The sequence below is a fragment of the Callithrix jacchus genome, chromosome 12 (assembly GCF_049354715.1).
Source record: "Callithrix jacchus isolate 240 chromosome 12, calJac240_pri, whole genome shotgun sequence".
NCBI lineage: Eukaryota > Metazoa > Chordata > Mammalia > Primates > Cebidae > Callithrix > Callithrix jacchus.
In genome coordinates this window covers 121,284,385-121,301,543 of record NC_133513.1, presented here as the reverse complement: position 1 = coordinate 121,301,543, position 17,159 = coordinate 121,284,385, and the positions used below count along the sequence as shown (strand labels likewise).

At 47.0% G+C, this 17,159-nt stretch overlaps 1 protein-coding gene across 16 annotated transcripts in view; it reads right to left on the bottom strand.

Annotated features, from left to right (window-relative positions):
• The window catches only part of PTPRE (protein tyrosine phosphatase receptor type E), a 186,966-nt gene that overhangs the window by 90,362 nt on the left and 79,445 nt on the right, over positions 1 to 17,159 (bottom strand). For 2 of the 16 annotated variants that reach the window (XM_078346778.1, XM_078346783.1), the window contains exon 1: positions 7,509 to 9,312. The exons of the other annotated variants lie outside the window; for them this stretch is intronic. The gene's annotated coding sequence lies outside the window, so the exon portion shown is untranslated. Of the gene's footprint in view, positions 1 to 7,508; positions 9,313 to 17,159 lie in introns of those variants that run through there. 16 annotated transcript variants of the gene reach the window in all.

Below are 17,159 nucleotides of genomic sequence, written 5' to 3'. Positions count from 1 at the left end.
CAGCAGCCATAGGAAACTCAAACAGGCTGAGCTATGAAAAACATGAAGGGGCTTCTCAAATGCTGCTTCTAGTTCCCTGTCTGTCCACCTTCCCCTTCGTTGGCCATGGATCCTTCCAGGTTCTTCTAGATCCTCTTTCCCCTCATCTCTCACATCCATTCCTCACCAAGCTCTGCCACATTCCTCTCAGCCCAGCTTCACTCCTTTCCTTTCTTTCTCTTCAGCCCTGAAGCTCAAGGCCTCCCTCACCTCTCCTGGCAGTTGAGCGGAGTAAGAGAGAAGGAATGGGGAGCAGTGCCCAGGGCAACCCCAGGAGCACACTGAGGGGTCAGGAGTAGCTGCCCAGCTGCGGCTCACAGCCGGCCTGCCCAGCGTCCTCCATCTGCCCACACCCCATCACCAGACTGAGGGTCCCTAGGCACTCCCCATCTTTCACCTGCTCAGGGACACCCAGAGGTACCCAGCAGCAGCTCCCACACTCTGCTATTGTCTTAGCACCTTCACAAGCCTTATCATTTCACTCACCCATTTTTTTAAACATCAAATACGTTATGTTAAAACTCATTGTCATCAGTATAAATAGGAGGCTGAGTATCACCGTGAAGATGAGGAAGACAGGCCACGAGTTTCCTGGCTGGCCCGTGGGAGGCTCTTGGGCTACAGCCTGCTGTCTCTTTGTTAGAAAGGTAGATGAGCAAGGGTTCGATGGATGTTAAGGCCACACCAGCCCCACTCTGAGCCTTTCTCTCTGGGTATAAGCAAGGTTGGAAGAGAACGGAGAGAGGAAGGAGTCTCTCCCTTTATGGTGCAGTGTTTTTCACTGCTATGCTCAGTCGCTATCTAGAATCATCTCAGGACTTTTGTGCATCAGAAAACACTGTCAGTAGAGTGAAAAGATGACCTACAGAATGGGAAAACGTATTTTCAAATTCGGTATCTGATAAAGACGTAGTAGCCACAATACATAAAGTACTCCTACAACTCAACAACAAAAAGACAACCCCAAAAAGCAGGCAAAGGACTCAGATAGACAGTTCTCCAAAGAAGACATACGAAGAGCCAGAAAGCAGATGAAAAGATGCTCACCATCACTATTCATTAAAAAAATGCAAACCAAAACTATAACGTCAAACCACTTCACACCTCTTAGGATGGCTATGCTTTAGAAAAAATAAAAGGAAAACCAGTGTTGACACCACATGTAGAAGAGTTAGAACCCCCAGGCTGGGCGCGGTGGCTCACGCCTGTAATCCCAGCACTTTGGGAGGCTGAGCTGGGTGGATCACTCAGTCAGGAGATTCAGACGATCCTGGCCAACAGGGTGAAACTTTGTCTCTACTAAAAATACAAAAATTAGCTGGATATGATGGTGCACACCTGTAATCCCAGCTACACAGGAGGCTGAGGCAGGGTAACTGCTTGAACCTGGTAGGCGAAGATTCCAGTGAGCTAAGATTGCGCCACTGCACTCCAGCCTGGGCAACAGAGTGAAACTCTGCCTCAAAATAAAAAGAATCCCCAGACATTGCTGGTAAGAATTAAAATGGTGCAGCCACTATGGAAAGATTAATTATTTCCTCAAAATGTAACCATAGAATGATGTTTAAATTCCTAGGTATATATGCAAAAGAACTGAAAACGTGTTCAAAGAAAAACTTATACACGAGTATTCGTAATAGTACATAATTCATCACAGCCAAAAGGCAGAAACCAACCTCAGTTCATCCACTAAAGAATGAGCAAACCAAGTGGAGTAACTCAATGGGATACGATTCAGCCTAAAAGGGAATGAAATATTGATACATGCTACAGAACAGGTGAACTTCAAAAATATTGCTTTGTGAAAGAAACCAGACACCAAAGGTCCCATATCGCATGGTTACGGAAAATACCCAGAATATGTAAATCAACACAGATGGAAGGCTGATTGGTGGTTGCCAGCATGAGAGAAGGGGGAAATGGAGATGGATTGCTTAGTGGGAACAGGTTTCATTGTGGATGCTGAAAATGCACTGCATCGAGGCAGAGGTGATGGCTGGGAACAGGTTTCATTGTGGATGCTGAAAACGCACTGCATCGAGGCAGAGGTGATGGCTGGGAACAGGTTTCATTGTGGATGCTGAAAACGCACTGCATCGAGGCAGAGGTGATGGCTGGGAACAGGTTTCATTGTGGATGCTGAAAATGCACTGCATCGAGGCAGAGGTGATGGCTGGGAACAGGTTTCATTGTGGATGCTGAAAATGCACTGCATCGAGGCAGAGGTGATGGCTGGGAACAGGTTTCATTGTGGATGCTGAAAATGCACTGCATCGAGGCAGAGGTGATGGCTGGGAACAGGTTTCATTGTGGATGCTGAAAATGCACTGCATCGAGGCAGAGGTGATGGCTGGGAACAGGTTTCATTGTGGATGCTGAAAACGCACTGCATCGAGGCAGAGGTGATGGCTGGCCAACACTGAATGTACACAGTGCTCTGGACTGCACACTTCGTAATGGCGAATTTTACCTCAATAAAGGCAAATCACCCCAGGACCAACGCGTGCTGCGCTTTTGGATAAAGGGCACCCTCCTCAGCCGGGCATCCAAGATCCCCAGGGAGAATGACACACGACAGGATGATCATAAGCGTAACGTCATCATCATTAACAGGTAACATTTGCTGCAGCCAGCGCCCTCTGCCCTTTCGTAAGTGCTTTACATCACTCACCCATTTCAAACCCACAACAATAAGACGTTAGGGCCATTTTTACCCCCATTTTACAGAGAAGGAAACTGAGTCACCCAATCATGTGTAAATTGTCCCACAGCTAAGTAGATGAGACAGCTTCCTCTCTGTGGTCCTGGCAGATGCTCTGGGGTAGGAGCAGGTGGGATGCTGACAATGGGGTGAAATAAATGGGAGCATCCCAAGGGGCATCCACGGAGCCCCTGCAAAGGCTTCCAATCTCTAAACTCCGTCCCTTTCTGTATTAATCATTTCTCTTGATTAAACACTAGTCCCACAGTCTGCGGGTCCCATTGTGCTAAATTACATGGTGAGCATGTATTGCAAATTACACTCATTATTAGAAGTTACATGGCAACATTTATACTAATTAAGTTGGGGCTCATTTCTTCAGTTCTAATTTTAAAACACTGGCGGAACTCCAGAGCTTCATGTCCGCACGTGAACTGCCACAAATGCACGGTTCAAAATGTGCTCTGAGTTTTCTAGCTATTCAGGATAATTTCACACTAAAAACTGCTCATCGATATTATCATGCTGCTTTCTTCTTCTTCTTTTTTGTGAAACACTATTACCAGGATGAATATAACAGAGTATAGTTTTAAAGCAAGAGTTACACAGCATGCTTTTAGAATCTACAGTGCTAATAGTTTTAACGTATTGGAAACATCTGTTAATGTCTCTTTTCCCAAAGTACAGCTGACTGAACATTTTTTTCCCCCAACAAAATAAAAAAATGACAACCACCCAGTGTGATTAGGAGAACACAAAGAAGGAAATAGCCACAACAGCAGCAGCCTCGCTCTACGGGGCCCCTCACGTGCAGGCCATGTGCGGAGTGTTTTACAAGGAGCATCTCAGCTATGTCTGTCATCACCAATGAGGAAGGTATTATCTTCCAGCAGTCAAGTCACCTCCCAAGATCACGTAGGAAGAAAGTGACAAACCAGGATCTGAACCCAGGTTCTGAGCCACTGCCCACTCTGCTCTTCAACACTGTGAACGGTGTATCTGTGCATGCACGTCTGCAGAGGCACAAAACCTAGCATCCATAAGACATATGACTCCAGGCCAGGCACAGTGGCTCATGCCTGTAATCCCAGCACCTTGGGAGGCCACGAGTTTAAGAGTAGCCTGGGTGACAAAATGAGACTATCTTTACAAAAAATAAAAATAATTCATCCAATATGGAGGTGCATGCCTGTGGTCCTAGCTACTTGAGAGGCTGAGGTGGGAGGATTGCCTAGGCCCAGGCTCAAGCCCAGGAGGTCATGAGCTGTGATCGTACCACTGCACCCCAGCCTGAGTGACAAAGCAAGACCCTGCCTAAAAAAAAAAAAAAAAAAAAAAAAAAAGACATATGACTCTCAAACACTGCAAAGCCAATAGACATTGCGTCATTCATCAGATCATTTTCAGCCGTTCAGACATGACTGCCTGGGTGTGCACCACGTGCCACACAGGGCTCCGGCAGCCAGGAGCAGGCCCTGGCCCTCCCTGTATCCATCCTTCTGGTATCACTGACTTTTCCTGCCAACCTATGCGCTATTGCATTTTCCTTCCTTGGCACCTGTGCCGATTGGTAGGGCCCCTGGAATTAGAGGGTGCACCCCACTATTGACTTCCTCCTGAACAGCACTGCCTTACCTGCCCCCCTCTAGGTAGCTCCTCTGCAAGTGATCACCGTTATACAAACTCCCTGGAAATATTTTGTCCTCACACACTTCCTCCTGATGGCCTGGTTCCCCCTCCAGGTCACAGCAGAAATAAACAGGGAGGAGCAGTCCAGGGTTAGCTGAACACGCAGATGCTCATGCTGACAGCTTAGCTCTTCCCTCCACAGACGTGTAGGCTCTGGCTATCAAAGGGGGCCACTGCTGAGACAGCGGCTGCCCCAGGGCTCCCCACGACTGGGCCTCACAGTCTTGCATCAGCACAGCCTGGATCTGTGCTCCCGAAGCAGTGGCCGTGCCCTACCTAGTATAAGCAGAGCCAACCACAGAACAGCCCTACAGCCTGCAAAGATCAGGCAAGAGGGAACGCTGCCATCTCCCCTGCTGCTGCCAAGGGGTCATGGTGTTTATGAGGAGGGATGGGAGAGAGAAGCCAGGTGAGTCCACAGCCGTGTCAACCCATAGAGCCCTGGTGATGTTTCCAGAGTCCCTTATTCTAGATGGACAGCGTGCTGTCTTACGTTTGCCCAGCTAACATGTGGCTGGTTTTCACAGCATCTTGTGTTCCTAACACTAAGAACTTTCCCATGCGTTATCTCCCAGAACATGTCATCAACCCCGTGGGAGATCCCTAGGTCAGAAAAGGGAGGGCATAGTCCTTAATTTGCCTCTATGAGGAGTTTCCTCCAGGGACAGGGACCCTGAGCAGCTGCCAGCCCCTGCCTGTGCACTGGGATGGGGATCTGCCTGGGGTTTTGAAGTAGGAGACAACTCCTGGGGACCAGGCGGGCTGTTGACCCACACAGGAGCACTGAACAGCCCCGAAGAAGCAATTCCAGGAGTGGAAGGATTGAAATCTCCATCAAAATGGGTGTCTGACAAAATGTCCAGAATTCCCCAGGGCATGATTGGGATAAAATACTCTGCAAAGAAAGTTCTGGCACTCTAGCCATGCCCATGCCCACACTTAACCTACTATCAGCCTTTCTCCAACACACTGACACCAAGTGCTCTGTGTAAAGTCAATCCGAAGCTGAAGACTTCCTAAGAACTTCCCACTTCTATAAATGCATTCCTTACCCAGTTTCTGTGTGATGTCCCACACATAGTACACACACACACACACACACACACACAAACACACACACACAGACACACACACAAACACACACACACAGACACACAAACACACACAGACACACACACACAAACACACAGACACACACAAACACACACACAGACACACACACAAACACACACAAACACACAGACACACACACAAACACACACAAACACACAGACACACACACAGACACACACACAAACACACACACACACACACAAACACACACACAGACACACACACAAACACACACACAAACACACACAGACACACAAACACACACAGACACACACAGACACACAAACACACACAGACACACACACAAACACACACACAGACACACACACAAACACACAGACACACACACACAAACACCCAGACACACAAACACACACAGACACACACAAACACAAACACAAACGCACACACACACAAACACACACACAAACAGACACACACACACAGACACACACACAAACACACAGACACACACACAAACACACACAAACACACACACAAACACACACACAAACACACAGACACACACACAAACACACAGACACACACACACAAACACACACAAACACACACAAACACACACAGACACACACAAACACACACACACAAACACACACAGACACACACACAAACACACACACACAGACACACACACAAACACACAGACACACAAACACACACAGACACACACACAAACACACACACAGTCAGATCTTCCTGCACACAGAGTAACTGGGATGGAACATAAGTTGATCGGAAGGTAAGGGAAGCCCCTTCACATTATAGGTAAAACATGATGAGTTGTTTCAGCCCAGCTCCTCTAATATGAAATAGTCGAATACTCTCTCTCAGTGTGAACAAAATACAGAAAATGTTTAAAGTGAGCTGTAGCTACTCAGAAGGGTACATGCAGAGGTCGGGAGGCACAGACACTTTCCTATTATCCATGACTCTGAACGAAGAGGGCATGGCCTGGAGTGGCAGCTTCCTGTCAGTGGGCACGGTCACCTACTGAGACCTGAGGTGTCTGAACACTGCTGAGCTTTTCTGAGCAGTTGCCCAGGTGAGTGAGGCTTGGTGGAATTCTTAAGGTGCTGGGAACGATGATTCCTTGGAGCACGGTGCAAGAGCCTGTAGGGCCTCCTTCACTTTGGAGGGAAAAAGCCGAGGTTCTGGGATAAACCGATTTAAATGAAGCACTGCGTATAATAAAATCTAATACTTGTTCTCAGCAGGAAGCCTGTTCTCATCTTAAGTATAAAAACCAATTCATAGGTGAGCTATAACATATCCGAGCTTACCCACATGGGAGCATTAGCAATTTAAAAACAATTTGAGCATTTATCAAATATAGAGTCTCTTTGAGAACTCAGGCTGTTCATTCAATAGGATACGGTCTTAAACTATGAGCAGCATCCTTCTAAAAAGAGAGAGAGAGAGAGAGAGAGAAAAGAAACGCAGCTAGAGAAAATCTCTCCTCCAATTTTGTGTTGTGACATTTCAAATCATTGGTTAGTCAGCTTCCATAGAAAATATTTCCCAAAATGCTGCTAACATTTTCATGTTAGTTGAAGGGTGCGGGTCCAGAATTCTAAGGGTGTTCTGTTTCTTTAAAGAAAATTTAGCTCTTTTGTTTTAGGTGAAAGAAAGATGACTTGTACATTAAGTATCAATTTAATGAAGTAGAAGACATACAATGCAGAGAAAATCATTTGAACCAAACTGTTACCTCACCAACTAATAGATGTTACATTTTATAACCAGGACAGAAGAGAAGCTCAAGCACAGTCTTGACAAGGAATAGAGCTGCTGTGATGTTCCTAAATTATCAATCAGTAGCAACATTTAATATTAAATTAAAGACTCCTGGAAAACGCATTTTTCTCCTCACAGTCTAAACGAGCAACGGAAGGAACATTTTGGGAATCCGTTTCTGTGTCTGCACTGTGCATCCATGGATACTTACAGAACACCTCTTTCTCAGGAGCCCCTAGATGATCAGCTCGTTCAGACCCATGTCCACAGCACTGGCGTCTCCTTGGCTGATAATTTGAACACTTCCAAGCAGGCTACTGATGTGAAAGGCAACATTATTTACTGGGTATTCCCTTTGTAATTTTCCTTCTGAGGCTTGTGGCTGCCGGCACGCACACTATGTCATCAGAAACCAGAGCAAAGATCCAGCAGGGAGAAATGTACAGGCGAGACCACTCATCTCGAGTTGAAATAAATGCTTAAAAATAAATGTGTAATTCACAGCAGCAGAGTGATTTTTTTAAAGTTCATAATCAGTCGGTAAGAAAGGTGGCATCAAATCCAGCCTCGCTGCTGAGAGCGGTGCAATTGGCTTGCTCCATGGTGCAGTCAGCAGTCCCAGCTGGGTAAGCAGAATGCTTCTGTGCGCTGAGCTCAGAGGGGAACAGAAGGCTAGAGCACCCTGCTCCCAGGACGACTTGGATTCACAGCCCACAGGGATCCAAGGACAATAAGCAGCCTCGATCATGATTCCTGCCCCCCCTTGGTTCATATTTAGTTTTAAAATAAACGTTATCGCTGATGAGATACTTTCTAAGGATCCTTGCAAAGCAAAATGAAACTGAGCTACAACATGAAATGAAGAAAACATGAAAGAGCTCTTGAGCACCTGTATGGTTAGTACCTTTCCACAAATATAGTCTAGGGTTTTTTTTAAAATTGTAGTAAGAACATTTAACACGAGATTTACCCTTTTAACAAAAAAGTGTACAACGCAGTCTTGGTGAGTGTGGGTATGAGGCTGCACAGCAGAGCTCTCGGACTTGTTCATCTCTTGTAACTGAAACTTTATACCCGTTGAACAGCAAATTCCCATTTCCCCCGCTCTCAGCTTAATGCTATTTGAAGCAAGATGCTGCTTTGAAGAGATACCTTCTCCTATCAAAGATCTCTTTGCCCCCTTCTACAGCAATTCCTGAAACAAAAAGGAAAATGTACCCTCAAGTTTTATGCTGTTCCATTATCTAAAAAACGGATGCTCCTGCAGCTGCCCAAAAAAAAGGGGGAATTTTTTTTCACGTAATTTCTTTATTTCACATTCTACGGGTTGACCAGTCTCCCTGGAATATGGCGACTTCATGAAGAAGTGCCCTTTGCAGTGGTGTGGTCATGAGTGCAGGTCTTACAAATGTGCACCAGTAGCTCCAACACATCTCAAGTCTTTCAGAAGGAACAGGGATGTAAAAGCACCCACACAGCGAGTCATGTTGGGAGGATGGTTTGCTGCCATGCCTTTTCCTTTAAAAGATGATTACAGTTCCTATGTGCAGCCCCAGGCACTCACTTTCACTTGTCCCAAGAATTTGACCTGAAGTAGTGTTTACAGGGCACTTTCTCTGTGCCAAGGACTGTGCTAGGCATTTATAGATTCCATTTCATTCAACTCTCTATTATTTCTGCCTCCCATAAAGAAAAAAATCCAGACAGAAATGGAAAGCCTTTAAAAGATGGCAGCACAGATCGACAGCATTTCCAGAGATGTGTTCCGTGTGGCGAACACAGTGAGCAGGCTTTTAGCAGGCCCGGAGGAGCAGCCTGGGTGGAATGCCCTTGCGGCTGCAGCCTCGGCTTCCCAGATCACTGCTTTCCTTTCCTTAGTGACTTCCATGATCACAGTAGTTGTTTGCAAATCCGTTTATTTTCTGAAAACTCCCCTTCTCGTTCATTTTCTGTTGATGAGGAATTTCTGAAACGATCATTGAAAACCATCTCTACTGCAGACAGCCGGTGCTACTGACTGCAACAGGATTTGAGATCTCTTTTATTCCCAGAGGGGGCCATTACTTCCACCGGTTGCCATGGTGATGTTGCAGTATTGCTGCTGTGTGTTCGGCTGCTTCCCACTGCAGTCACACCAGACGCTTAAATCAAATCATTTGTTTCTCATGGTACTGGCTAAATAAAACTTAGCTAATCGAACTCTCAGCTTCATCTCACAGCGCTGACGAATGGGGATAGATGGAAGTGTCCGTGTGTGCCAGTGTAAATGTGACGGAAGCAGAGAGATTTTAAAACAGAAAGATCATCTTAAAATACATTAATTTATACCCCTTCATTAACTAATTTAGGGGCAGAATTATCATTATCAATAACTTGAGAAATGGTTTTGAAAAAGTAGAAGTAATATGCCTGGAAATGAGAAACTATATCTTTTTTGTCGTGAGTTCACATTCATTTGAATTTTTGCCTTATTCATTTCTGGATATGCTTGTTCTCCCATTTGTGTATCTCCTTTCTTGTCTCTTATTTGTAACTAGTATACATAGCCGCAAATATACATGTACTTATTTGAATTCCTAAGGTCTCTGTGAACTCTGGCTTTAAAATATACATGAATGTTAGTGATTCTGCTTTTCAGTCTTCAGTGCCCTGGTTTCCTGAAGGATGTCCTATTCAAGTGCTGAACTGAACTTGAACTCCAAGATGCTGGTCCTCTGAGTCCAGGTCATGGGGGGATGTTGATGCCTCACAGCTAGCAGCAGCAGACTGACTTGGAGATTATCTTGGACATGGAGTCCCCTTTGGAGCATCTGGATACTCCATAACTTTTCCTTGTGGGCAAACTCAAAGTGTACCTGGGTGTCCAGGGCCAGTGGTCAGCTGTCGTCCACTCTCACTGCAAATGTTCTAAGAGCTAGCTTCGATTCCTGGGAATAGTGTTGATCAAAAGGGGAGAAATAACTGGATTGTACTTCAGAGGCTGTGATTGGAAGAGACAGGTGATTAACGGAAGCCAAACTTCGAGGAAATGTGAAATCTAAGTTCAGCCAAATCCGTTCAGTTAACCTGGTTTTGACAACTGCACTGTGTCCTTTTTTTCTATGTGTTTTTTGCTTTGCGTGTTTTAATTTCTTCTCTTTATTCTCTCTTTCTCTTTCTTCTTTCTTTTCCTTCCTTCTCTCTTTCTCTTCTTCATTTCTCTCTCTCTCTTTCCTTTTCTCTCTCTCTCTTTCCTTTCACATGACCCTGCAAGATTGCCCTGCTTTGAGGCTGAGAAGCTTTGTTGTTTCTGAATTAAAAAGAAAACTTTCTCCCCGTAGGAAAGAATGTCGTGGGGGCCCCAAAACTCAGGCTGCCGCTATGAACAGACATGCTTCTTACAACCCCCACTTTAGAAAGAAACGAGGGTTGCAACATTTACAGCAACTCCTGACAACTGGGACAGGATGGCCCTGTTTCTGTGAGCTCCAAGCTGCGTGTGCCTGGATCCAGCCATTGGTGCACCTGTCAGCCTCCTCCTTCATTGGAAATGAGAGTTTTCATGAGCTCAGCTGCTGACATGAAACAAGGCTGGGGCAGAAGCTGAATGCCAGGAGGCATACCAGTGGATGGGAAGGGACTGGCATGGGTTCCAGCAAGGTGCCACCATCATAACAACTGAAGAAGCTGCAGGGGCATACATTGGCAAGGGGAGTCTCAGGTTGGAGGTTTTACTGTAAGTGAGTAGTTCGAATCAACTTTAACAGGGCACGTATACTGTACCATTCCGGAAAAATGGAAGCACCACTGCCTTCTTTCTCACTCCACTTACTGCTGTGAAACATGTAAGCACCCACATTCCAAACGCTCTCTTAGGTGTTTATTTCTCTGGTGGAGAGAGTGATTTTGACGGGGCAGGTTTTGAGATCTTACTTACTATTGCATGAATGGGCGCCTTTAGCCCTTTAAACTGCCTTTGGTGAAACCTCGGTAAAGTTACGTGTTGCCAAGCAACAGAAGCTTCCGACATTGTATGTCCTTCTTAGAGAAGCTCTCTCCCTTAAAAATAATTGGACACCAGTCACTGCTCCACGTCCACAGTGGGAATAACACAGGAGACTCAACATCATCCTGAAATGAAACGTGAATCCTGCTGATTCCTGGCAACAAGACGTCCAGGACACGAATTTTCCCTTAGAAACTAGGCTCTTTAGGACCAAGGCTGGCATCTGAGACAGGAGCGGCTGGGCTACATGGCCTGCTGAACCCTCAAGGAAGCCCCTCCATTTCATGCTAATGCACATTTTATAAATAGACGTCAAATCAATTTAGTTCAAGGTGGTCTGGAATAGTGTGTGTGTGTGTGTGTGTGTGTGTGTGTGTGTGTGCGCCTGTGCCCATGAGCTAGTGTAGAGTTGGTAAAAACATGAACAGAATGCTAAATGAGGCTACAAAGAATGATTAGTTTGTGGTCTGACAATTTTCTCTGACACTCAGCAAATTCATCATAACTGCAAGCGATGCTTGCTTTTGCCATCTTGCTCACCCATCCGGAGGAATTAATCAAATGCTGCAGCATCATTGGAAAACAGGTTTTCATGTAAGCGTTTATGACCCTCTATTGCAGGGTGCTGCTAATGCAATCACAGGAAGGCTTGGATACTACCCAATTCTAAAGTACACCACCAGGGTCTGGACCATCAGCTGAGCCCCAGCTGGGTAACCTTGCGGGGCTGTTCTGGGTCTGCAGATCCAGATCCCATGCCTCCTCCTAGTTTGCCTTGGCTTCTGGATAAGTTTAGCAAGAAGCAAAGCACATAACAATCTCCAGGGAAGCGGATGGAAGGAAACCAAGAAGACCAGGTATCATAAGCCACTTGACACTTGAGCCACCTCCCACTATGAGGAGCCAGGTGGGTCGGTTTATCTCACGAGTGGACTTGGTGCCCTTCATAATTCCCTTATCCTCAGAACTCACTGGGAGACACACTTTGGGTTCTCCTCTCTGAGAACAAAGATGTGTGGATGTGTGGAGTCTGAGTGTGAATGTCGGGGCCTCCTGGCTCTCAGGAGTGGTGGAGGTTGAGCCTCTCTTGCCAGCTGCTGCCCCTCTGCCCCGATGGAATGGGCCTCACCATGGGACTGGGCTGAGATCAGATTCACTGTTTTTGGTGGGTGACACCCACAGGTTTATTGACCAGGAAGGACTCACCTTAGAACGCATCTCCTAGTGACTGCTTCAAAGCCATATCCCCTTTCAAGACATAGAAGTTCAAGGTTAGTAGGTGGCTTGAATTGGCGGGCATATCCCTTAGCTCTTAGGAATCCTAAGGATGGGGAGTTGGGGAGAGAACTGCCATCAGAACCCACAGTGAACTGAAATGGGCAGTCTTGGCCCACTTTGGGGCCAGTGCGGAGCTGCAATGAGCTCTCCCCTGCATTCCAGCAGAGAGTCAGAGGACCAACAGCCCCTGCGACATCAGCCTGCATGGACACAAGAGAAAACAAAACAAACAGGCCACATCGGTGAAAGAAATCACTGAAGCGAGTCTGGTGTTGGACAGAGAAAAATCACTGAAAATTGACTGAGACACTTGGGGTGTTGGTTGAGTTCATTTATTTATTATATACAGCTTGCTCCTAAACGAATACAAAGTCATGTGAGGACTATTCATTCATCCACCTAAAATTCACCGGGTGCCTCTGTCATGCCAGCACTGTGCGGGGGGACAGAGGGAAAGGATCCCCATCCTATGCGGCCTGTGTTCTTGCGGGCGAGAGAATGGGTAAATCCCACAGTTCCAAAGACTGGTAAGTGCTTTAGTGACAACATAAAGTAAAATGGGGTGCAGAAAGTCACTTGGGGCTGGAAGTCGGATAGGGGTGGGCAGGGAAGGCCTTTCCAGAAACTCCTGATGGAATCAGAGGAGCAGAGCTCTGGCTATGCTCCCCTGGAAAAGAAAGTCCTTGCCAATCACCGTGGGGTGAAGGCTGCAGGGATCTGACCCTCACTTCTCGTACTCAGGGTGGGCTTCAGGGGCATGAGAGCAGAGCCGTGCTCAGGTCCACCCTCAGAAGAGAGTCCCTTGCGCTTGGGGCTGAATGCTCTGACATTAAGCATGCTCTGTAACTGGTACCTTCATCTGTCATGAGAATTTTGTTTTTGAACTTGTGTTTTGTAAGGGAAGTTTGGTGGGGCAATGGGACGCGTATTGGGGAGCAGCCCCTCAACTCACACCTGGCCCATGTTCTGCCCCACCTCTCTGGGTTCCTGACTGTCCACTTCCTTCCCCGACCAGCAATGGAGACTCCCTGCACTCCTCAACAGGGAGGATGGGGGCTAGATGGATGCAGTGATGGATCACTGGGTGGAAGGCAGTAAGAGTATCCTAGTGCCCGAGGGAATGTGACATTAAATAGAAGGCAAACAAAAAACCACACATAACACACTATGACAGGTCCAGAGAGAGAACACGAAGAAAGGAAAAAGCTTTTTTTCCTGCCTTTTGCATGAGTGACCCTGGGATTTAAGTAGCCAGCCATGTTTGTGCTAAGTGCTGCTCCAGGCGCTATGAAGAAGGCAGAGATAGAACTGTCTCCTCCCTTCTCCCCCATCCTCCACACCTGTCCATCCACTCATTCACACGGTTCCTGAGACCGGATGCACTCTGGCCAAGCCCTGGGGATCCTGGGACAATGGGCTCCCTCGGCCCCTCCAGGAGCTAAGACCCTGGCCCCCAACCCTGTCTGTGACAGTCAAGCATGACTTCCACATCAACTGCTCTCTGTCCTCCTGGTAACTGGTACCTTCATTTGTCATGAGAATTTTGTTTTTGAACTTGTGTTTTGTAAGGGAAGTTCGGTGGGGCAATGGGACGCGTATTGGGGAGTGGCCCCTCAACTCACACCTGGCCCACATTCTGCCCCACCCCTCTGGGTTCCTGACTGTCCAATTCCTGCCCCGACCAGCAATGGAGACTCCCCACATGTCATGCTCTGTAATTTATGTAATGTGTGACACATAACCAAGCATAGCTTCAAGTTCTGTGTCACACATCATATACTTTATGGATAGAGTAGAAAATGGGAGTTAGAGAAAACACATATTCTCTCCAGCTGCACTGAACACTCTGGATTTGACTTCCCATTTCTCAAGATTAGTAGGTCATTTCCTTTTAACCACATCCTCGGAGAAAAGTCTTCGCTGGGGATTTAAGAAACTTAGAAAAGCAGCCCCCAGGTTGCTGGGACACCCCTTATCTAGTTCTCCGTCTTTCACAGACCTGGGTATGCAATTTCAGTGAGTCTCTTTCCTCAACCCTCTGCTCATTTTCAGTCAGGACCATAGGTTCTGTGACCAGGGGCAATTTGAGACTTTTTCAGATATCCCAGGCACACTGTCGTATGTACAGCAGACACATTTTTTAAAAGGCTCTACAGCCTCACGGACATAAATTTATTATTATTATTATTTCATCTTAATGATGAATTTCAGAAGGGGCCACGTGTTCTGGAGAAAACCGAAGGCTCCCACTGCACCATCATTACAAACGCCTGGACACATACTAGGCTTTCCGACCACGGATTTGGCCTCTGAAGGGGTGTTTGGATTTGCTGCATGGTATTTAGCTTTCTGACTGAGGACTTGGATTCTAACCAGGTATTTGGGCTCCTGATGCTGTATTTGGATTTTAGACCTGGCAGTTAGGTTTTCAGAGCAGGTGTATGGCTTTCCGACGCAGGCACAACAGCAAAAGCAGCGACGAGGAGCGGTTCCAGACCTTGTAGTCTGGCCCTGAGGGTACCCGGGTGTTTCCTGAGTGCCCCCAGGCCCAGGAGAGCTGGCCAGCACCTGCCCTGCACAGAGTGCCTGCTCTCCAAGGAAGCTCAGCTTCAGGAAGCCCTGAACTGAGGCCCAGTAGTTGGGATAAGAGCAGATCATCCCCAGAGAAAAGCGACCCGCGGCCACCAACCCTTGTATTTTCAGTGTGCTATGAATTTTGTCCTAGAACTTCTCAGTTTCTTCTGAGACCCCAACTTGGATGGTGAGAACCCTAGAGCCTTGTAGAGGTGGCTCCAGTGGGCAGCTAGGGAGATGGATGGCCTTAGAAGGGGGTGACCCGCTGACAGCCACAGACACTCAGAACCTGAGCTTTGCAGGTCCGCCTCTGCTCCTTTCCTGGTCATGCCGTCTTCCCCACGACCGGCTCCCGAGTGCTCCAGCTGCCCCTCCAGCCTCCCTTTCTCACCCCTCTGATTTGCACCCCTCCTGCTGCCCCCTTGCTGGCTGTGTTTCCCATCCTCTAAGTTCTTGGGTTCTACTGGGTAAAATCTGATGCTGAGGGCCCTACGGTGCTGGGCATGGGGATGAGCTTGGACGGCTCACCCGGTGGGCTCACTGATCTGTGCTCAGGCCAGGTGGGAGGGCCTCATTGTAAAGATGGGGCGGCCTGCACTTCAGAGTCATCCTGAAGGAGTAGTGTTCGGGTGCCCCGGGAGAAAGAACAGTTTGGGAAGGGGTGGGGCCCAATATGGGAGCTAAATAGCTCTGGTGGCCACAAGCACCTCTGGTACTATTTCAGTAGAGATTGTGGATCAGAAAAGATTGCCAGACCCCTGCTGAATGGACAGAGGCCAGTCAGAGTAATCAGAGTGGACAGAGGGGATGCCTGGCAAACACTGTGGGGAGACGCAGGACATTACCAGGCTTTCCATTAGGAAACCTGCATGTGGCTTCCCAGACGGACAGGACTTGTACCACCCTCAGAAAACATTTCAAAAAATTGCACAACTTTGGAAAATGTTTTCATAGGAAGAAGTGTTTTTGAAAGCTGAATGAGACAGGCTACTTTTCTAGAGAGCATTCCAGCCATGACGACGTCGTCACTGCCATTTCTTAAGAGCCCAGGTCAGCTTAGATGCCTTCTCTTAAGTGATATTACCATGTCTCCTTGTCTCAAGCACTGAGAACCGCAGTACTCGGTTGGTATCTAAAATAATTTTTTAAAGGAAACACGACTTAATTCTCAGCTCAGCAGGCGGAAAACATGCAGCCATGGGTAGTGAATCACTCATTAAAAATTAAGTCAATCCGCCCACAACGGGAAACAGCATAACAGAATGTCGGTGCTGGCTTCAGATGGGAAGGGAGCCAAAAACAGGTTTTGAAAACAGTGATGTCTTTGAATTTCATCTTGCTCAGACAGTGTACCTTTGGGATTTCTAACTTCACCCCAGTGACATCCACTTTCCAGTGTGTCTTCCGTGGAGAACTCCCCTGAGGAGGAGGCACAGTGCTAGTGGGGGTTTCCATGGTTTCTGACGAGGCGAAGCGGTTCGCCTTCCCAGTGAATCACTTCTGGTAACATAAACCATCACACGGCCCCCGGAACCATTTGCCAGAATGGCCCTCAGAACAGTGGGAAAAATATCTTTGTTTTATTAGCTAACATTTCTGCTTGAGTCTTAAAATCAAAGCCCACGGATTCTCAGCTTTTCCTTCCTGAATATAAGCAACATTATAAAAAGGAAATGACCATATTTCAAATTAAAATTTTCCATGAATAAAGTGCTTTTTAAAAAAAACATTCTTGCTTCTTTTGGAGAGCAAAAGCAAATGAGCGAGGCAGAAGGAGCAAACCCTCCAGGCCAGTGCTGCCTTCTCGTAGGAAGATGACCAAACATTCACCCCTCGACGAACAGACCTCATCCTGCAAGACAAGGAGATGTGTGCAGCTGGCCCCAGTCACGGCTGACACCTGTGGTAGGTACTTTATGGGGATTTCTGTTGCTAACTCCAAATCCGGACCAGCACCACCCGAGAGCGCAGAACTCGAGGTCTCAAAGACGTCTTTAAACAATTCTCACCCAGCCCTTTATGTTT